Source organism: Lepisosteus platostomus, chromosome 14 (genome assembly GCF_059453375.1).
Source record: "Lepisosteus platostomus isolate fLepPlt1 chromosome 14, fLepPlt1.hap1, whole genome shotgun sequence".
Classification (NCBI taxonomy): Eukaryota; Metazoa; Chordata; class Actinopteri; order Semionotiformes; family Lepisosteidae; genus Lepisosteus; species Lepisosteus platostomus.
The window spans coordinates 39,096,113-39,118,284 of record NC_142624.1 but is presented as its reverse complement, the minus strand read 5'-3'; the positions used below and the strand labels follow the sequence as shown (position 1 = coordinate 39,118,284).

General features: G+C 42.8%; 1 protein-coding gene across 3 annotated transcripts in view; it reads left to right on the top strand.

Annotated features, from left to right (window-relative positions):
- lypd6b (LY6/PLAUR domain containing 6B) overlaps positions 1-22,172 on the top strand; it is a 31,125-nt gene that overhangs the window by 1,352 nt on the left and 7,601 nt on the right. Inside the window, exon 1 of one of the 3 annotated variants that reach the window (XM_088606258.1) lies at positions 5,055-5,173. The exons of 1 other annotated variant lie outside the window; for it this stretch is intronic. The gene's annotated coding sequence lies outside the window, so the exon portion shown is untranslated. Of the gene's footprint in view, positions 1-5,054; positions 5,174-19,533; positions 19,946-22,172 lie in introns of those variants that run through there. One more of the 3 variants, XM_088606257.1, reaches the window with a different exon arrangement.

The window sequence follows — 22,172 nt, the reverse complement described above, 5'->3', positions numbered from 1 at the left end:
TTGGCTCTTTAGTGACATGAACTTGACTGGTGAAACACTGTTCACAATCTGCAAGTAAGATTAGAACATTAATTTCGGGCCAGTAAAGTATTTAAGCAGTCTCAATACTTCACGCTTGTTATATAGTAGAAGGGAAACACAATCGTTCTTATTATCGTATTATTCTAAAAATAATTACTGAAGAAAATATTAATTCAGTTCAGTTAGGCTATAAAGTAAGCTGTTTAAGTTAGCCGTTACAGTCATGAGAGTTTGTGGATACAGACTCCTGCTTTCTAAGGGTTCAACTATGCAGAACCAATTTTAACAAGCGAATCAAAACAGGAGATCGTTTGATAAATGTTCTTTAATAAACGTTTTTCACTGTACGCTCTGGTTTATCCAAAATAATTTAATATCCTGTATCGCAATTTAAAAAAAAATATTTTAGCTTTGAAGTGTGCAGCGTTAAATTAGTTTACACGAGACTGGCAAATACCGGCATATACTGTATATATATATATTTTTTAAAGATCTGAAATGTCCCATTTTGTTCCTGGTTATACAAAATGCAAAGCTTTTAATTTAAAGGACAAATGTTGGTACATGCTCTTAACATCCGAAATGTGTTTCCGAAGCCAAACGTTCTCGGATCTGCCTGGCTAAGATGTCGTACCACTCTTGATTTTCCTGTGCTGTAACTGTCGAGCACTAACCAGCAGATCGGTTTAGCCTCCTCGCCGACCGCCTCGTCCTGGTTAGTCGAGTTCTGCCCCTCCAGTATTTGCTGATCGATGGGCAGCCCGAGACTCACTCGCTGTCAGTACTACACTACTGTCAGTACTACATTGATTGAGCGGCGCCGCAGCTGAACTAACTGGCTCTGGTAAATATATCTCTGGAATTCGGCAGCAGGTCTTTTCTTTTCATTTTCTCCCCCCCACCACCCCAACACACACAAACACACATTAAAAACAAGTGTTTACGATTCTAAACTTTTTTTCGGACATACCCCTGTCGTTATCCGAGATTAAACGGTGTGGCTCGAAACCTAAAAACTAAAATGTGACGTCTTTTGACGATTTTCCACGCGTATATTACGGAGGAGCGCAAGACGGCGGCTGTCAGGACAGTTGACTGTGTGAACATGTTTACCGGGGGAGCACGGCCTGTCCGGCATGGTCATCTCCCACAAGAATTGCAAGGTGAGGACACTGCTTAATGGCATCATTAGTGGCTGCTGATATTGATTGTGATCAATCACGCAGCTCATCTGAATTTGACAGTAAGGCGCTGGAAGTTAACCTCCAGCAGTACTTAGTACTGGCTTGCCAGACCCAAGATTTATGCACCTCTGCAATAAATTACCTTAGAAGTGCCACATTTGTTATAAATGCTATATTATTGCTGTAAGTGATACTGCTTTAGTAAAATAACAGGTATTCAGTCCAGAATCTGAATTTGCCAGATTTTAAATGATGTGCCTTAACAGCTGTGCACGCTGTCTTGAAGAATATCTGAACTCTTCATGAAAGATTGCATATCGGCCTCTCACTTTTTCAGTTAACTATGGAACATTGCCGGTGAAACAAATGATTGTGCTTTGAAACTTTTACTCTCCCGACTTGAAAGGAAAAGACAGAAAATCAAGATGACCAAGCAAAGATGAGGAAAGAAAAAAACTCTTTGTATTGAAATAGAGTTTCACTTAATAAGAGTCAGATATTGTGAATAGATATTAGTTTGGAGTAAGATGTTCTACAGAAGTGAAATGTACTACAGGTTGAGAATCCCTTATCCGAAATTCCTGGGACCGAAAGTTTTGCGGATTTCGGATTTTTTCGGATTTCGGAATATTTTTATATTTGCATCTATAAAATGGAACAGTTTGGGGATGGAACCCAAGTCTAAACACGATATTCATTTACATTTCATAATATAGCTTATACATATACCCTGAATGTAGTTTTATATACATTTTAAATAATTTTTTTAAACATAATACCATCAGAAAGATAACAGTCTCCACCTACGATGTCATGTTTTGATTAAAAGGTTACAGTACACGTACGCCATTTGTATTTTATTTTGTACTATACAGGTATTAAGTTTTATGTAAGGTATAAAAACAAAGCATTGAATATGATTACAGGTAAATAAAATGAAAACTGAAAAAAGTTAGCATTTTATTTTTAAAGTAATGTACAAGTAATGACGCTAGTCAAGTTACACTCATTCATGAAGGTGAAATTCAAATCTCACGTAAAAATAACGTTGTGTACTTACTGTACAAAAAAAAACAAAACATGATGATCACAGACTTACAAACTTACAAAGCTTACAAACTTGAAGATAAATGCAGCCCCAGACATTACAACTACATCAGGTCCGAGAAACGTGAGGGAGAGGGTACGTCATCGATGACATCACAGTGAGCTGGAAAGTTCGGTAAGTTATCAGTATCCACCTACGAAGTCGTGTTTTGATTAAAAGGTTACGGTACATAAAGGTTTTTTTATAAAAACAAAACATGTAATTTGATTACAAGTAAATGTAATGAAAACTGAACTGAAAACTGAAAACGTCAGCATTATATTTGTAACGCAACAATTACGCTAGTCATGTTACCTCATACATAGCGTTTTACGTGGACGTGAAAGCGGCGCCCAACAGGTGTACGTGGTGGAACCATCCCGCACTTTGTGGAATTTTCCATTTGTGGCGTGTCATGTCAGCATTCAAAAGTCTTTCGGATTTTGGAATTTCAGATAAAGGATTGTATTATAATTGGGTTTTCTAAAATTAATCAATGCTACTTAATCAAAGAAATATGCATTTTATCCAGAAAAGGTTTTGTAAGTGTCCTGGGGTTCGTGGAATAAAGAGATCTAGTCATCAAGTGACAGGACACTGTGTCTTGAGTTTCCCCCAGCGCTGGTGTGGTGGCGCTGGCCACTCCCCTGACAGCAGGCCCTTGTTTCCGGCCTCTTGATCAGTGAGCCTCGGAGAGCAGGCCCACACTCATTTTCTCGGGCGGCCAAGAGTGAGACTCTGCCCCTGTTATCAATCTGTCAGTGCTCTTGGCTGGCGGAGGTAGCGAGTGACTGACCCGAAAGATCACAGACCGTTTTGTTCCGTTTGAGGTGCTGCTGATTTCTGAAGAGGGCCTTTGCCGAGAGCTTGAAAGTCATTTTCTACAGTGGAAATGACTGAGGGTGGAGAACCTCCTCCGCAGCTCCACTAGAACTCCACTTAAGCAGCTTAGGTCAGCATATAGATAAGATCAAATCACTTTATTGGCCATAAACAATTTCTTGCATTAGGAATTTGTCTTTTCTCATACCCCAGCTTGCTCTCCATGAGACACACAGACAGGGAGAGAAGTTTGGGGTCAGAGTGCAGGGTCAGCCAATTATACGGCGCCCCTGGAGCAGCTGGGGTGAAGGGCCTCGCTCAGGGGCCCAACAGAGTAGGATTCCTCTGCCAGTCGCAGGATACGAACCGGCAACCTCCCAGCCGCAGGCACAGATCCTGAGCCACAGAGCCACCACACCGCCCCAGATATAACCCCAGCACTTGGCTTGTATATTGAAGGTGGAGCCCTGTTATTTGACCAGACGTTTGGTCTTTATTCAGCTATGCCTGGTGTTGAAAAAAGCTAAAAGTCTCTTTCAGTCTTGCATTGTTGTAATATGATGTCAAACAGTGCACCTTCTTGCATGTATTGGAAAGGAGCATCACCTAGACAGCTTACTGTATAAATGGAAGTGTGGCACTTGATTTAATCACCCATAATGCAAATTGAGAACATTTTTCAGAAACATCTTATGAGGTGCTCTTGCAGAGAGGGGTTTGCACAAGAACTGTCTCTCTTGCCATGTGGTGCTAGCCAGCCACTTTATTAAAAAATACCTTTCCAGGTAAAGGGGAACCCATTAACCCATCTGCACCCTGGGGGCAGGATCTGTTTGTGAGGCCCAGGAGGTGCCATGTTCTTAATCTGAGGGAATCTGACAGGCGGAAGCTGTAGAAGGTGATCCAAGGATCAGACACGGTGTGTGTGGGCTTGGAGTCGATCTCTCCGGCGGTGTTTCTGCCCGATCTGCTTTACCAGGGAATTCCAAGTATGCAAAGAAGGACAAGTAAAGTTAATAAGTGACTGAGTGAAGTCATTAAGAGCACAGGTAGAAGGAAATGGGAAACCCAGGAGGCTCTACAGGACCAGGGGTGAAGAGAATGAATTTTCAGCCATACCTGGGGAAATAGGATCCCGGAGAAAAAGATGTCAGATTGTTGTAAAATGGTTGTGATTGTTGCTGAGCTATTTGATGTGCGCTACCTGCATGTGCCTGGAAGGGGAAAGTTCAGCATAGTCCTGAGGGGATACTCGTAAAGGTTTATTTACGTTCTTTGGGCCACTAATATTTTTTAAAGATCAAATATTATTTAAACTGATGTTATCTGTCTGGAAATGGTTCTTTGGCTCATGAATATTTCTTCATGGTCACCTCAGCCTGTTGGCAGTAACGCGGAATGTATCCGCCAGCCGCCAGCTGGTTGTTTCTCCTGCCTGGAGTCCCTGTCTTGGGCCCAGACTGCTCGAACGCTCCCGCACTCGTGCACAAACTGGAGGGAGGGTGCAGCCTGGAGGTGATACTGCAGCTTAAAAAGACCAGTATTAATGGATTTTCACGGTCTCTCTAGCCTAAATATCTCTAATTAGAGGCTGTCTTTCCTTATGCCGGGTTCTGGGAAAGAAAAGCCAGCGACAGGTGGCATTTTCACTTCGGCTCGTTGTCACACAGGACAGGAGTCTTTCACTGACACTGCGCATCGGGTTTCTGTCGAAACAGCAGCTGCTGGGGCTCCTTGCTGTGATCTGAATAATGTCCTCGGAGGGCGAGGTGAAATCACCCCAGCATTGTGCCGCAGTTTCCAAGCAAGAGCATGGGTAACATTTGCGTCACATAAAGGACCTTACATATAGCCTTAATATCTTGAAGACATCATCTGTGCAGCAGACTGAAGTAATAGGTTACTCATTTGCTCAGGCTTAGTGATATATTTACTGCCGTGTGGAATCAGACCATACAGTTCCTCAGCTGCAGCTTAACTTTATTTAAGAGCAGTTCTGCTTTGCTGATGAGCTCTGCTAAGGAACCGTTCTTCATTCATGTAGAAGAAACCAGGATCGGTGAGTATTCGTGTTTACTCAAAATGTCCTTTTTTTGTTAAGATTGTGGACACTGAATATGGCTTATAATATCACATTGAGAATAAGAATTCGTTTTCAAAGATGCTGAGGACATTTGTTTTCCTGCTTGGTGGTTCCGGAGGCTGTCTTTGGGGAGAAAAGGAGCCGACACTGGGAACAGGTTTGAAATGCAGGTTGACTTCAGCCCTGGCGGAGCTGGATGAAAAGAAACCTGACTTCATCCTGAAGGGGGAAATATACAACACAGTTTAAAGGTTCTTTTCTGGAGTTACAACTGTTAATTGAGAGTCAATCTTTAACCATTCTGACTTAATTTAGCAGAAATTGGTATAGGAAAATAAGTCTTAGAATTCAGTTTTCTCAAAACAGCCATTAGAAAAGGTTTATGTAATTTAAGAAAGCTTTAGTACAAGTCAAAAAGATGTCAAGTTTTCTTAAATGGTTGTGTTTGTTGGTTGAACTATTTGAATTGTGTGTTACTTGAATGTGCCTGGAAGATGAAAGTTCCTCAGAAACTATTACTCCTAAGGGGATTCTCTTAAAAGTTTATTTCTATCTAAGAAACTAGAGTGTATAAAGAGTGAAATAACATTTCATTTAACAATTGGTGCTATATCACCATAGAAAGGGAAGGGAAATTTTTCCCTCTAAATTTAACCTTTTGCCTTCTTGAAAAGTGCTGAATTCCCTTGAGAGGAATATTTTTTTCTGATTTGAGAAGCTCATAAATTTGTGTTGCCAAAGCAATAACAATTAGCTGAATGTTAACAGAAATTTACAACAATCAACATTCATTGTGAGGCTTGTTCTGTCTTCCTCCGGCTGTGACAGGAGAGCACACACTGAGCTGCAGCTCTGCTGAGATTCCTGCGAGCTTTCTGGTTCTGGCAGGTGTCAGAATTCTGGGATTAGATCTGTTATTTTGGGGAAGAATGTTTGTCTAATCCCAGAGTATTTCTTTCAGTGTAGCAGAAAGTGCATCTCTGTCTCTGTTTCTCCCTGCTTGCTGTGGGAATATAGCCTGCCCTCTCTGGGTAGCCAGGTCTGCCTATGTCCAGTTTCCATGGCCAGGCTGTGGTCTGTGAGCCTGTCCTCCACGGGAAACCAGGTCTGTCTGTGTCCAGGCTGTGGTCAGTGAGCCTGTCCTCCATGGGAAACCAGGTCTGTCTGTGTCCAGGCTGTGGTCAGTGAGCCTGTACTTCTTCAGGGTCTGTTTCTCCTTGCTGGCACTCACCCTGGTCAGACACTTTGTCAGTGTGTCTGGTCTTTTTAGGTCCTGGTAGCACTTTCCAGGTGGTGTCGCAGTGGGTTGAGGCAATGTTGTTCGGCTAGTGCTGCGATTGGGTTGACTCCAGAGGCTGGCCAGTGTCAGCGCGGCTCAGGGCAGTGAGGGAGATCTCCTCAGTTCTGCAATTCTGCAATTTCCCTCACGGGATCAATAAAGTATCTATCTATCTATCTCAGAGGTCAGCTCTTGGCTCTGAGGGCCATGTGGTGGCTGGAGTTCTGGTCACTGCTTTGTCGATGTAGCCAGCATTTTCTTTCTTTCTTCTGTATATTGCTTAGCAGTGGCTATCCGCCTAATCCCTCTCTTGGTGGAATCCGAGTTTGAAACTTGACTGACAGGGACATAGAATTGACAGGTGCAGCAGAGGCTGAGCTAAGCCTGATTATAAGGGCCCTCAGGCTATAAGGGCTCTAATCTGAATGGAGAGTTTGGGATGTCCCAGGGATATCTGGTCTCCAATCTGGGGCAGACAATAGGAGAGGGTCACTTGCCTTGTTCCAGAGTGAGAGGTGGCCTGAAGACATGAGGCCTGTCGTTGTGTCTCATAAAAGGAGCACATTGCTTCTCTCAGTCAAGCTTTGTGACCCCCACCCCAGTACCTGGAGGGGATGATCTTCCATCCACACGGTGAGGGAGAGCGGATCGCATGCCTGGCCACCCATGGGCAGTGCGTCCACTCAGTCTTCCTTTCCAAGAGCTCAGTGCTGGCAGTTAGTCCCGTCGTTAGTGCTGCAGTCATGCAGTATGTACTGTATGGTACGTGCAGGTCTGCTTTATTGCCCTGGAAATATTGTATAAGGTTTGTGCAGGTACCTGTGAGTAATGTAACTGCCTTCTAGGCCTTTATTGACTGTAGAATATCTAACTCTGTATAATGCAGTAAAAAGTCTATAAGAATTATAGTATCACAAGGACTTTTTTGAACCATGGAAATAACAGTTCCAAATCAATGGTCACCAAAAACGGCAGTAGGAATAAAGTTTAAAGCATTCTCTTGTGCTGTTTTTTTTTAATATTTCCTTTATTAGTTTTCATAGGCAATCTAATCCCTTGAATAATAACCCTCCCCATCACTGCTAGACAAACCAGTTTTGCTAACCGTGATGAATGATAAAGATTGTTTTTTTTTATATATCTTCGGCCTGGGAGTTCATTCTAAAGGCAATTCTGGAAAAAAAAGTTTGAAATTTAGAATTGGTTTATATTGAGTTAAGAACACTCGGATGGTTTAATATCTTGGCTAAAAAATGTACAAGCAATGTACGGAGAAAAAAGTCTAAAGGCTCATTTTAAGAGTGCGTTTGTGCAAAATGCAAACTGGATAAAACTGTAAATGTGTGTTTGTAATTACCAGGGGAGTCTAGATCAAGGTTGTATCGACATTTGTGAGGTATGGAGTTATCTACTGTATGTTTTTATTTGTACATATAAACTCATATTTGGACCTAATATTGTAACAGTTGAGTGTACATTTACTCCCAGTGAGAGAAGGAGGAGGCAGCCCTCAAGACAAATGACCTATGTGACTTTGTATCATGCAGAGGCAATAAAGAGTGTCAGGAGTCATTGCTTATGGGTGAACTGTATGTGCCTCTTAGGGAAAATATAATTTTTTTGTCTGAATGGAGCAGGTTTTCTGTAACTTTCTCAGGAGGTTCCTCCTGCTGCTTGCAGCCTAAGGTACAGTAGGCGTGTACATACTGAAAGCTTCCTTAAGGTGCTAAAGAGGGTGCCTCACAGAAACCTTTCAGCCATACATTATTTTCCAGCTTTGTGGTTGTTGCATTCAGGGTAGCTAATAGCGAGTAATGGTAAAGCTTGGTCACGGATTTGCCTCTGAAAAGCAGATCATTCAGAAGGACATTGTGCATGCCGTTTCTAGTCTCTGGAGTGTTAAGTGATAAATTCAGTGTTTTCAGAACCACTCGTTCTCTGCATTTGACCCATTCAGGCGCTTCCTGTGAAATACAGTCAGCATGTCAAGACTGCAGGAATCATGGGTCTCCATACGCCAGGTCAGACAGGCACTCCTCTCTCAGAGGCTGCTCACCTTCAAGCACAGGTCTGCTGCGCTACTGTCAGCTTGCTGAAGAAACGGGTGAAAAAACAAGTAGAAAATGAGCAATGCCTTCCTGTTCAGATCTCTCGGTACCGGGCAAGTACTGTTCTGAAGGCCTTCCTATGGAACTTTTCCCCCCACTTTTTTAATTGACGAGAAATGCTGCAAGCTGTCAGGTGCAGACCCCTGTAGAAGAGAGGATCATAAATCATGACAGCAGGCTGAGACGTTCAAATGCCAACTGTTTTGTAGGCGTCTGAAGCTATGCAGACTGCAGATCCCCTTAGCCCGCTGGATTGTTGACTCAGAACAGGCTGAAAAAAGGCTTGGGCATTCAGCACACGAGCAGAACAGACACAGCTGATGAGCTGAAGACAGGTACAGGACCTGTTTAGGCAGGGCTGTTTGCGTCCTCCATTTTGTACCCCTCTGCCCCATCCTGCTGGACGTTTTATCATGCACTATCAATCGCTATGTCCACTCCTATGTAACTGCTCCTAATATCAGCTGACAGTGAGCGCTGGTAATGGCGCCTCATGCTGGCTCTGCTTGGCTGCTCCGGCTGCTCTCCGTGTCCGGCTGTGCAGGGAACGTCCCGAGGAAACTCTCCCGATCCCAGCCAGCGCTGCGCGCCTGCACACACTCGTCACGCGCGACGCCACGCTGTGTCCCTTCTGGTTCTGGGCTTTTAATGAGAAAGTCTACAGTATATGTTTTAAAGTCTTTTAATATTAAAAGTTTTAAAGCCTTTTTAACTGTGTAGCCAGTGAAGGATTTTGAAGTGATAGTTTGCTGAATGCCTTTGTCATTTCAAGTAACTATGGAACAAAAGAAAAGCACAGATATGCCCAAGATATGGTTGTTTTTTATGACCAATTTCTTGTATTACCAAAGTCTTTCAGAATGATTCAGCTTAAGCACACTAATATATTTACTGAAATCCTGGGGTTCATGAATGTTATTCTGATAACCCAATCAAATCGTAGGCTTGAGCTTCTCCTGTACTGTATTGTGTTGATGCAGACGGAAACCTGCACAGTGTGTGTGTGTGTGTGTGTGTGTGTGTGTGTGTGTGTGTGTGTGTGTGTGTGTGTTGCTCTCGAGTGTCAGATGTGGGACAGAATAGTTGCAGTTTCTGAGAGCAGTTGGTTGACATTTACTTAATCATTTTGGCACAAATCCTGGTCAGGACATCTGAAGGGTTATTATTAAACCATAATGGTTAAGAGAGCTTGAAGCAATACAGGGGTCTTTCATCATGTAGGGAGATTTAATCTGTTCAGGAAAGTGCGACTGACAAAACAAAAGACTAAACTCCCAGTGACTGAGACCAGGCATATTGGCCTTCATGTAAATGTAGAACTTCTTTGTGTTTTTTAATCAAAGCTTTAGAAGATCTTTTCTTGAGTTAAAAATGGTATTAAAATGAAATAAACTTAATAGCTGCTTTAAATTGCTCAATTATACGCTCTGCTTGACAAGGTAGGGAGAACTGTGGAAAGATGTTCATTTAAATTAATGGCTTTTCAGGTAGGATAGAAGTAAGCTTTTGTATGTCGTTTTGTTGTACTAGAAGAATTTAGTGAAGCATTTTGATTGATTATTGCATGCAGAAAACATGTATTGCGTTCTGAATGATAAAATATGTTATCATGTGTAGAAGAAGTAATTCTTTGCAGGGCTGTAAATCTTTTACATGACTTTTCAGTGTGGAATTAACCATAATATGGAATTAACATATTTACATTCTTGGTGAGCTTTCGGTTTTTCATTAATCAAACTCTGCTGGAGTGGGATCCTCTGATGTATGCACACAAGCAGGTTTTGTTCCATACTTGTTGAGTGCATTGTCGTTGGTAGTTCATGTCCACACTGGTAGATGCTGAGTTCAAATGGTCATACTGTTGACGTGCTGATTGAGGAAGGCCCAGCTCACTGCTTTGTCCCAGTAATCATAAAACAAACTAGCAAAAAATCAAAGCCCTGAAAGTCTGGTCATGTAACCACAAGATATGATTTATATCATTTTAGCTTCTGTATTTGCTGTCTGGAGCTCAGGAGCTGTTTTGGCAACAACCTAAATTCCAAGCTTAGCCCTCCATAAAAATGGCATTGTTTCTGTAATTATATCTCCCACCTGAGAGACTGACCTTTTATATTCATGAATAATTTATCTTCTATTTAAATTCTCCCATAAATCCCTGCTCAGGTGTTCAGTGAAATGAATAGGCCAGTGTGTCGTGTGTGAAAGGCGGTTTTGTTCTAAAACCTTTTTACTTTCTTTTTCACAGCACTGTTGCTTCTGCTTCTTCTACAGATACAGCCTCGGGTGCTTTCATTTTTCACTACCAGCAGTCTTTAGTTTTTATAACGAGGGTCTCTGATCCCGGTCCTGCAGAGACCCAGTCCAGTAAGTCTTATGGGTCCCCCAAAGGCAGGACCAGGACTGGGGTCGCCCGCTATAGATACCCCGTCCCTCCGCGACCAGGACTGGACAGCCCTATCAGAAGCCATTCATTTCTTAAGACTGGCGACAGTTGTAAGTTGAGGGTCACCTATGAGACCTGCCAGGCAGGACCAGATGGAGAAGCCTGGTTTACAGTCTGAGCAGCTTCAGTGCAGTACTTCCACCTTTTTATAGCTCTAAAGCAAAGGGACACAGGAGACACCCCTGCCCCCTCTGAAGGCACGGCTGCAGAGAAACTGTTCTTCAAGACCATATAAAATCCATATTCTGCATCAAAATCCACTTGGGGAGAGGGGAGGAGGGTTAATATTCATTATGATCAAATTAAAAAAATTCTTTATCTTTTTGGAATTTTCCAGTTCTTATTTTCATGAGATACATTGCAAAATATGTTGACACATTGGATGTACTGTAATTGTCTCCAAGACGAGCTCGTGAGTCTGCCCGCTATGTTGTGGTGGCAGTGCATTGCTGCAACAAGCTCAAAACCTGGGAGAACACCAGCTTTCTTTCCACTGTGCTGGAATCCTTAGTTCCTGTGGCATAGAAAAAACTCCTCCTCTAGTTTAGCTTTTAAGATCTAGCTTGATAGTAAGATGCCTTTCCTGGAGCCCAATCCCTTGAGTTGGAGACATGCCACCAAGATCAACAAAGCCTAGATTTACCTGTGGAATGCAAGTCTTCGATATCTGAGACATCCATTTTTCCCCCTTTTTTTTCTGCTTTGCCACGGTCTTATTAGCAAATGAATGAAAGCATCTCCATTTCCTGTCAGGACGCGTACAAAGGCAAGCCTTGTGTGGGAGATGCAGCTCACTGGGATGGTGGCTTTGTGGTTCTCGGCGTTTCTGAGTTTCCAGGCAGAGAGAAAGAGAGATGTAATCAGGCGTCCAATTAAGGTGACCTCGTTTCTACCTCTCCTTGTAATGATGTTACTGGAGCAGTCTGTAAATTTATGCAGGCGATGTAAAGTTGTGTTACAGAGGGGACTAGGTTAAGTGGTGCCAGGTGAGAAATCAGGGTTTTGGGTTTCTTTTCGTGTGAAGGATTGTAGTCCGCTCTATAGGAATGGAGGTGTTTGGGTTTTTCTCTGGGGGAGGGGGGTGTCTGCTCAGTGTTCACTTTTATTTCAAGTTAGCATTGAAATCAGTGCAGTTCCTCCCCTCATCTGTAAGACTATTTGCAATGATGGTAAAAAGTGTTGCCGGGTCTTGGAATGGTAAGTGATGGGCAAACAAGTTTAAAAAATGCAATTTCTTCTGAGGCTCCAGGCAGCTGAACATTTTTTTTTAGGTCGGATACAGCTCTGAAAATATAATACATTGTTTTTATAAATGTAGCCCGACCTTTGATATACCCGCTGAATTGCCAATGAGACCATGTCACTTGCGTACTTGAAAAGTTCTTGCTGTTTGATCTCCAGTTTGGAAATTATGGCTGTTTTTATTTATTGAGTGTTTCTAAGATGAGATCTTGAAAAGTGGTGGATAAAGATATTTTCTCTAGAAATGTTTGGTTTCAATGGGAGCTTCAAAATGTTTCCTCTTTAAGCTCTGTGATTGTACCTAAATCTTTACATAAAGTCCTTTTCTGGCATGTTTTCAAAATCCCGTGAACGCATTCCAGTTGCTTTGAGATGTGCAGCTCATTTTCTTTGTAGCATTCATTAAATGTTTATTATCAGTTGACATAATTGGAAATACTGTCTTTATTGTCGCTTTTGACTTAAGCCTAATTGGGCGTGAATATTCTTTCATGTGTTGAGATAAACTGTTACACCTCTGCCTTCACTCTTCAGAATTGTGTGTGTGTTACGCCTCTTCCCAGCACTTGCACTGCGATTAAGAGGGGCTTCATATTTACCAATAACAATTTCAACTACTGTTGCAGTCTGCTTTCTTCTGTGGTAGGGTTTAGAAATAGGTTTCATGCTGAGATGTTCCTTTAAAAGATGCACCAGAGGAATGGACTGATTTTCAGTTGTTTCCTGGTAGACCTCACAGCGAGAAACAGCATAATCATATCAAGTTACACTTCCACATAAAGCACAGTGATTAATTATTCTAACGCGTCACCCTCCTCTGATACCAAACGTAAAGCACCTGAAGGCAGTGCAGCACAGTGAATATTGAATGGCAGTTCCCTAACACTGGACAAATATCATGGGAACCAGGCAATTCAATCTGTTGAATGCGCAGCTCTGCCTGATGGGCACGAGCGTTCCTTAGAAAGCACAAGGTCACTTTGAAGACGAACTTCAGGATCCATTCAGAACCTATACCACCTATTACAGCTGTAATCATTTCTCATCCTTTTCACCTAAAATTTTTCTTTTGAAATCATTTTCAATATAAAAACTAGAATGCTGGGAGAATTTGCCTGGAAGAGTCTCATTTTTTGTTAAAATTTCTCTCAGTTAACGCAATGGAATACAAAATATGTTAAGTTTTGTACACCACCTGCTTCTCTGTCAGTAACACAGTATTGGTAAACATTACAGTCTGGGCTTCCTAGGTGTAATGTGATGAAAGAGGAGAGAATTGCTCTGAACCTTGTTCTGAAGGCATGCGAGATCCTGGCTGTGTACAAACACTTGCAGCGCCTATATCTGAGGTTGGGCGCTCCACCTCACTAGGAGGAGGACTCCAGGTGAAGCTGCTTGTTGAATGAAGTCTACGGCTCTATGGCGGAGACGCGCGGTATGATGAATGTGGTGGAAATAGATTTGGGATGTTTATCTTGCAATACTGCATATAAGCTCTTTCAGCAAGCGAGCTCGAGCTTGCCGATTTGTTTTTTAATATGTGCTGTGCTGTACCAAACAAAAGATGTGATCTTAAACCATCTGACAAATTGAACTTCTCATGTTCTTCCATCATGCACCTGAATGTTAGTTCAATGTTAGAAAATTACACTAAGTTGTATGAAGTGTTTGCTTTCTAAGGGATTTCTAAAGTTGTTTCAATGTCTTTGATACATAGCTATAGACAAGAGCACAGGATATGTGATGTTTTTTGCTTTGTTCCAGTGTTGAGATTTCGCCAGCTTGTCTCTGAGATGTCTGGTAAAATCCTGGCGTGTGCGAGTTGACATGAGCTTTTGTGTGACCTTCCTTGAATGCATGATTAAAAATTCCTAAAAAGAACGCACACATTTTAATAAAATTCTCTTTTTCCACAGAAGCAGACAGTTTTAAAGGTGCTGTCAGCTTCCACAGCAGAGGAGTTTTATCACTGTAATTGCTGGAGAAGATTTATATCGACTGTGCCCTTTCTCGTGCACAGTTTCAGCTGTGCTCAGTGAGGGATACCTCTGGCTTGAGGTGTGATTTCCCCAGCGTGCACACTGTGGCAGAATCTAAAGCAGGAAGTAGATTCATCTTTGACAGCTTCCTAGGAATTAGTTTGGAGAAGTTTAGAAATAAGTCATGTTCAGCAGCGTGGAGTGGTGATTAAGGCTCTGGGCTCATCATTGGAAGGTCTTGGGTCTGGTTCTGGGTGGGACACTTCTGTTGTGTCCTTGGAAAATGTGCTTCACTCACACAACAAAAAGCACCAGCTCAATAATATAAATACTGTACATCCTAAAATATGTCGCCTTTTATACAACGGATATCTCCTTACAACTCATAACTGGCAGCCCACTGAATCTTAAGCAGGCGTGACCCTGGCCAGGACCTGGAATGGGAGACATTCTGGGAAAAATTAAGGTTGCTGCTGGGAGAGATTATCACTCTGCTCTCCTCCCCACTGAGAGCTGGTGTGTGGGGAGCGTACTGGTGCACTCTGGCTGCCATCACATCATCCAGGTGGGGCTGCACACTGGTGGTGGTGGAGGGCTCTAGTGCACAGAACCATGTTAATGTGAAAATGCCATTGTTGCGAAAAGCACACCCTGAGACAAAGAGATAAATCCTGTCCTTCTAAACGCTATATTAAACCTCGCATGTAATGGGTTACTGCGCGCAAGGCGTCGCGCGTGTCTGAAATAAGCTGGAGAACGGTAAGAAAGCATCTAGAGCTGGCAGGGTTGTGTGCTGTGTGCTGTCTGTGGGGGAGAGGTTTGTGATTGCAGACGCCAGCAGGAGCTCCCTGGGCCAGCAGGCCTGAGCTGCAGGTTGTTTGAGCACCCCAAGTGCTTTACAGCAGTTTGGATGGTTTGGACACAAAACGGCCATAAACTGGAGAAAGGGATTTGTTTTATTTCCCTGCCTGTAGGCTGTTTCCCCCGGGAGCTGTCACTTCCTGTTGTCGTTGGCATTGATGAAGCGCTGAGGGTTTTTGTTTTTATGGTAAATATTCTGTTACCTGTGAACATGTGCATTTTGGTAGCGAGAGAGAAGAGTTCTTTAGCTGACTTTTCCCCCTTTCCCTCATAATTGAACATTCCAGTACTGCCCTGATGAAGTTTCAATGATCAATCTCAAGTAAAAGTGACAAAACTTGAAGGTTTTAAAAAGATCCCGAACTGTGATGATTATTGTTTATTTTAAGTGTTGAAGTATTAATCTTCAGAGTTGTGGTGAATGAAGTGGAGAGACGGGAAATACTGTAACTACTGTTTGTTGTGTATAATCAAAAACCGTCACAGAGTGTTACGCATTCGCAGAATAATATTTAATTTCTATGAAAATCAAAGAGCTCCTGGGTTTATTATTATTTTTGATTACACGGGAGGTTGCTATTGTCATAGACAAACCTGGATTCCATTTTTGTTTTTAGTGCAGAGATTGAAAAATAGCTCTCTTCTACTTTCTGCACTAAAAAAAAACAACAAATCAAAACTAACACAACTAACAAAACTAAAGAATTATTGTGTTACACTAAAACTTGCATATGTGGCAGCTTAATGTTTTAATGTTATTAGGAGGCCACGATCGGTAAGGGCCTATGGGAAATTTGGCCAGGACACTGGGGTAACACCCCTACTCTTTTTGATAAATGTCCTGGGATTTTTAATGACCACAGAAAGTCAGGACCACATTCCCGATAACTGTCGGAGCTGGTCCAGTCTCTGGCTGGGCTGTGGGCTGCGCAGTTCTGAATGGGTCTGTACTGCCACACCTTGTTCAGAACTCGCCTAGTGAGTTTCATCTCTCTTACAGCCGAGGTGCTCATGAGCCTCATTCATTGTATTCACAGGCTGCTGAAATCCTACCAGCATGGTGCTCACTCACAGGGTGTCATAATAAGAAACATAAAAACAAGTGAATATAAAATGCCAGAGCACTGTAGGGGTTCCCGATGCCTGAATTCCTTTATTCTGCAGGTTCCCAACCCCGGGGGAACGCAGTCTGTTCTACAGCTGTAGCTTTCTGTTCTAGCTGAGCTCGGCTTCCTGGGCTTGTTCAGATTTTTATTTCAACTTCAGTTCTTCCCAAGGGTCAAAAACACCTTACTTCAAGGGTTCCGTTTTCAATCACACCGATCTCAATTCAGCCTCCCCGTTATTTCAGACTTGATAACAGCGTCGGACACGCCCACCGCGCGGGGGGGGGGGGGGGGGTGACGCTGCGTTGGACACGCCCACCGGGGGGGGGGCAGTGTCGGACACGCCCACCGCGGGGTGGCACTGAATCCGAGACATGCATAATGAGTGCTTTGTCCTTCTGCGGTTCCGCTTAGTTACGTTTCAAGCAGCACACCTGAAACCTGTTCTGGAAGAAAAAAAATGGGTCTAAGGGCGATACCGATTACCAATCCCATTTGGCTTTTTAAGAGCAAATTCACAAATATACCCTAAATAGAAAACTGAAATCAATGAGCCCGTGATTAAGGACCCAGCTGGAGCAAAACTCAGAAGAGGGTTTTCCTTCAGGAGCGGGGCTGGGAATCTCTGAATAAAACATGCCACTGTGTGCTGGGACAAGCACAGAACGTTTTTCATTAGTTTTTTCTTCTCTTCTTTATTTTGTGGGAAAAAAAATTACAAATACTGAAGGCAAAAACTTATCTACTACATCTGGGAACGTTGTAGTCCTTCAGAGGAGACGTTATTGTTTGAAACAGTCTGCAGATCATATGAGATGAAGTGATAAGCACAGGATTCATTAATGTAAGTGCTGGAGTGGACAGGCTTTCACAAATCCATCCATGTAACTGGACTCCACGCCAAATCCCTGTTGTTGAAAACCATTAGTGGAGAAACTGGACTTCCACTGCAGCAGGTTACTCACTTCACTGAGATGGACATACTCGTAGTGGGTGATGGGTGTCTCAGCAACCTGATATAGTTACTTCAAAAGATGTTTCACTTGTTATGCAGCCTGCGTGGTGCTTTGTTTTTTTTTTCCTGAAATCCAGTGGGGACCTTTTTGTTTTAAAGTATTTCGTATTGCGTTTAGAAGAAAATTCCCTCTGGGCACATTTGCTGCACTGCTGATACGTGTGAATTGCAACAGTGACTGCTAACGAGCAGTCATTTTAACTAATGCCTTAAACCTAAAACCTACCGCCCTAGAAGAATAAGATCTGTGATGCATCTGTCAGTGTGTGGTTGTTGTGATAATTGGTACCTTTACTGCAATTATTTCACATTTTACTATGCAAAACACTTTCTGAAGAAATCTGCATTCCATTGTGTTGAGAAGACTGAAGGCACATTTGTGCGGATAAGACTTGGATTGATCAGACATTTTGTAGACCTGTAACAAGAAGAAGACTTCCTCAAAGACTTTTTACTGAATGTGCATTAAAGTCTAATGGAATTGGTGTCATTCGTCTCTCTAGGCGGGTTTTTGGTGACTTCTATTTCCTCTTAATCCGTCTGTTTATTGCAGAGTTTGTCAGCTGTGGCTCTGAAGAGCTGTGATGTGGCACAGGACAGCCTTTCCAGTTTTCCTGCTGTCGGTTTTTGTGGTTGAGAGTGGCTCAGATGACGAGAGCTCCCCGAGGCCCGGCCTCATCGCATTTCACGATTCCTTTGTGTTTCTGAGACCGTCACAGGGCCCCGGCCTGACAGCAGACACGCAGCAGCCTTGTGGGGTAAAATGGTGATCTCTTGAATGGTGAATTTTCTCCTTCGGCCTGGTTGGAGAGGAGAAGTTATTTAGTTCAGCTGCACATTTGCAGGTGAAGGTACAAACGGCAATGAAAATGTTCTCTTGAGCAATGGGGCACACAGGGAGTGCTCTCATTGCGCTCGGCAGCTGTCGTCTGAGGGCCGAGACCTGTATGCTCTGCTCTTTGTCTACCTTGCATTGGGAGTCGGAGACGACTGTATGGTTTCTCTTTTACGCACTAGGACTTACTATAATAAATGGGGAAAATCTAGGGAAAAGTGTTTTGTTCGATAACAAAGAATGACAGCAAATGAGATGGACATTACAATGTGCTTCATTCTCTATGCACACGGCCTGCAGACCTCCATCACTTCGGTTTTACAGCATCGTGGGTCACAGTTAATTATCGGACAGACTGAGATGCAGCTCAGCATGGAAAGTTGCCCGAATAAATGGTTGTTTTTGGCCTAGTTCACGGGTTCCTGAAACAAAGTGCAATGCTGGAGCTGATGGCAGAGGTCAGGGAGGTACGGAGGAGGCTCTCCTGTGGGTTAGTGTCACCTGGCCACAGTGGAGTAGGATACTTGGATGAAAGAGGTGTAAAAAGAGATCTTCAATAGCCCTTCGAAAACCCCAGCCAGCTTCCAGTGGAGAAGGGGTCTCCACTTTTTGGCACCACCCTAGTACCCTAGTATCTGAGTAGCTCAGGGTCTTTTCCCAAGGCCTGTACTGTGAATCAAACAGGTCTGTCGTGAGAAGAATGGGCCTGATCCAGCAGTCACTGCTGCCCTGTGGTCCAGGGTCCAGTGTGAGCAGGAAGAGTGAAGGGTCTGCACTTTGCAGGGTGGTTGCTGGATGTTTTTCACTTGTTAGGTGATTGGATCATTTTCTCTGGAAAGCAAGGAAGATGGACATAACTTTAGAGGATATTTTAAAAAAGTGATCAGGCGTCATATTATCGGGCCCTCAAATTACTCCTGTCTCAACATTTGCAGTGGTTAGAAAGGGAATATACAGGCAGACGCTGTGCTTGTGAGGTGGGCTTAAAGTCTTACCAGCTCTGCGCATTGAAAAGGCCAGTGAACATGTGCTGTTTGTGGGCATTATTCCTCATCACGTGTTTCGAATAAGACAGAAGTACATAGGGGTGTGTAATTTCACAGAGAGTTTTGTCTGGAAAGCAGTGGAACGGGGGAGCAGTCTCCCCACCGTGTTCTCGCCTGGTGACCCCGTTACTCTCTGTATCCGGCCTCTCTTATCAGTGGACACTCTGCCACCGCCGACCTTCAGGAAAGCAGACAGGAATTCCTGATCAGCATTTAGAAGCCGAAGCGGCAGAAGCAGCCAAAATGTTCAGGATTGTTTTTTTTACCAGATACTTGATATCATTGTCCAGTGCTGCACTGAATTTCCTTTTTAAATTTTAGGCTTCACTGTGCAAACACGGTCTTATCAGAGAACACTTTGTTTCCCTCCACCATATTTACAGCGGGGGTGTGGGCTAGTAATTACTGTGTACATAAGGTACAAAAAATCGAAAAAGCTTTTACACTGGAAACCTGATATGGCCTTGTTTGTATGATGTGAATCGTTAAAAGTTCGAGCGTATAATGGGTGGAGTCTAAATCCGAAATCCTCTGACCATGTAGCTATTTATGTATTTCCAATAAAAACGGTGAAGAATGTAGTTATCAGACGGTGCTGCGAGTGGTCAGTGTGAAGTGTGAAGCAGTGAAGACCAGCAGCTCCCTGAGAGCTTCCCACACTGTGGAGCAGTGAGCCGCCTGTGTTTTCACCTGCTGTGCAACAGGTGTACTGAGTGATATGAAGTGAGGGTGACTGACCGTGTATTGATAAGAGCCAGAGTGTTGAACTCGTCTGCGCTGTGCGTTCCCAGAACTCCAGTTTCTCACACGGCACACTTGTCGTAGCCCCAGGTGAGTAAGGTAAGAAGGGGCTATAATTTTGGGTTTAAGGCCACTTAAGCCCTAAATGCCATTTAGAAGAACTGCATGTATCTCCCATCTAACGTCCGAAAGCAGTTTTAAAATTCATAGCTCAGAGCTTATGAGTCTACGTTTTTATTAAAGATAGGAAGACTTGAGGATTTTCTTTTGAGCAATTGTATTCTCTGTGTTTGTATCCAGGAGCATTTTGCATTTTCTGTTGCAATAAGTTTTGATTACTGAAAAATACCGAGTAATGAGGTCTATTACATACAAAATTGACTCTCAAGCTCATTGCATACTCGTAGAGAATATTAAAATGAAACGATGCCTCCAGGATAACTGAGCAGGAAAGAAGAAAGCATGCTTTCACTATAGTCTGTTAGTTGCCGGAAATAATATAATCGCTAAGTTAGGTGGTGTCATGAAGATCAGACACAGACAGAAACCCTTCTGTGTAAAAGACTAAGAGGAGTGCCTTGGTCAAATTCCAGCTGCATTTCAAAACACTCATTCTGTGTAATTGCTCTGACTCCTTATCACACTGTAAGGGCTTTAGGACAAATTTGCTCAGTGCCTTAATGGCAGGCTCAGTAAAGTTACCATTGTTTTGATTAGTTAACTTTTGACAGTGCTGATGTGAGGGGGGAAAGGTTTGAAAGGGTTTTTCCCAGACAGTGACAAAAAAATCAGCCCTTGTAAAACGTATTGTGTGCTACCCCTACAGATCTAGTCTTTTAACATTTTTTTGTAAAAACAGTGAGTCAGAAACATTGACCTGTGGCTTAGAGCTAAAATGTTACCGTGAATATCATGGTAGTTTTCTGCAGGGAATATTTAGAACGCATTAATTGGAAAGTATTCTTAAATTTATTAATATTGAATAACATTCAGCAACATTTGTACTGTGATGGAGAGTATCATGTAAGATAAGATAAGATGGGTTTTTTATTGTCCCCTGCGGGAATTTTTTTAAGGACACCTAGCACTCCTGTACATATAAATAGAATGCAAACAAAAAAAAGAAAAGAAAAACATTGCACATCACTCTACTGCACATGTACAGTTTAACACATAACAACATGTAACATTTATAACGCATCACAAATCATATTGCACTCAAGTAGGCTGTAGGAGTCAGAATTGTGTTTATCCTTGACATTTGCGTTGGCAACTTTAATGGAGAGTGGAACAAGATGTGCAGGTTCATCTGCCCTGAAAGATAAAGGTTTGAATGAATCTTTGTTTTTAGTGGTTGCTTGGAAGTGAAGTGTGCGTGTCTGTAGGAGTGTGCTTCTGAACACACACTACAGCAGCACTGCTGCAGTGGAAATGACATATGAAACTAAGGCTAGGAAGGAAAATGGCATCTAAGGCACAGCTATTGTTAGAGCTTGAGAAGTGTAAGAGGAGGAGTTGGGGAGGAAATGAAGAATTATGCTTTTACTGGCGGCTTCCATAGAAGGAAGTGTTTACTGTTGCACAAATGGTTTGTGCAGTATTGACAAAGGCGCTTCAGCAGTCTTCGCTCTAGACGCGTATCTGGGACCTGTCCGCATGTGTGCAGCTTTTCTTACTTTTCTCACCTAGATTTGGCCACAGCTTATTGTGGGTATTTGTCACCTTCAGCATATTAATTTTATTTCTCCTGATTTGGCCTCCCTGCACAACTCCAGAATCTCTTGCGTGACGCGCTGCAGGCTCGGTGCTGGTGGGCTCCTCAGTCGCACCTGAAACCTGCAGTGGTTTTCAGCTGGGCTGCATATTCGCTGCCCGAGTCTGCTACAAGAACGTGTTCTCCAGGTGGCAGTTAGTACATTTTTATTGCTGTAATCTTAAGCAGCACACAGTGAGTGATGGGCTTGACAGCTGGCCAGAATGTACTGGGTTTTGCATGGCTTGCAGGTTTCGCTCTGTGAAATTCACTAGAGAGTTTAAGCTTGATTTTTCTGAACTAGGTCCAAGAAAAGCAATTTAGACCGTAACTTGTAATTTTTCTCTCTGCTGCATACACCTATGATGTGGTTGCTGTGTTCTTACATTTTTTTTAATGTTTTGTAAAGGAATGTTTTAATTGAGAACTAAAAAAATTGATATATGACCCCTTTTCCTGTGTGCAAAAAATCTTTTATGTAACGAGGTAAACCAAGAATGCCTTTTGGATGAATCAAGACTGAATTTGTTGGCTTTGACTTAATGGTATAATAGATCAGTATAA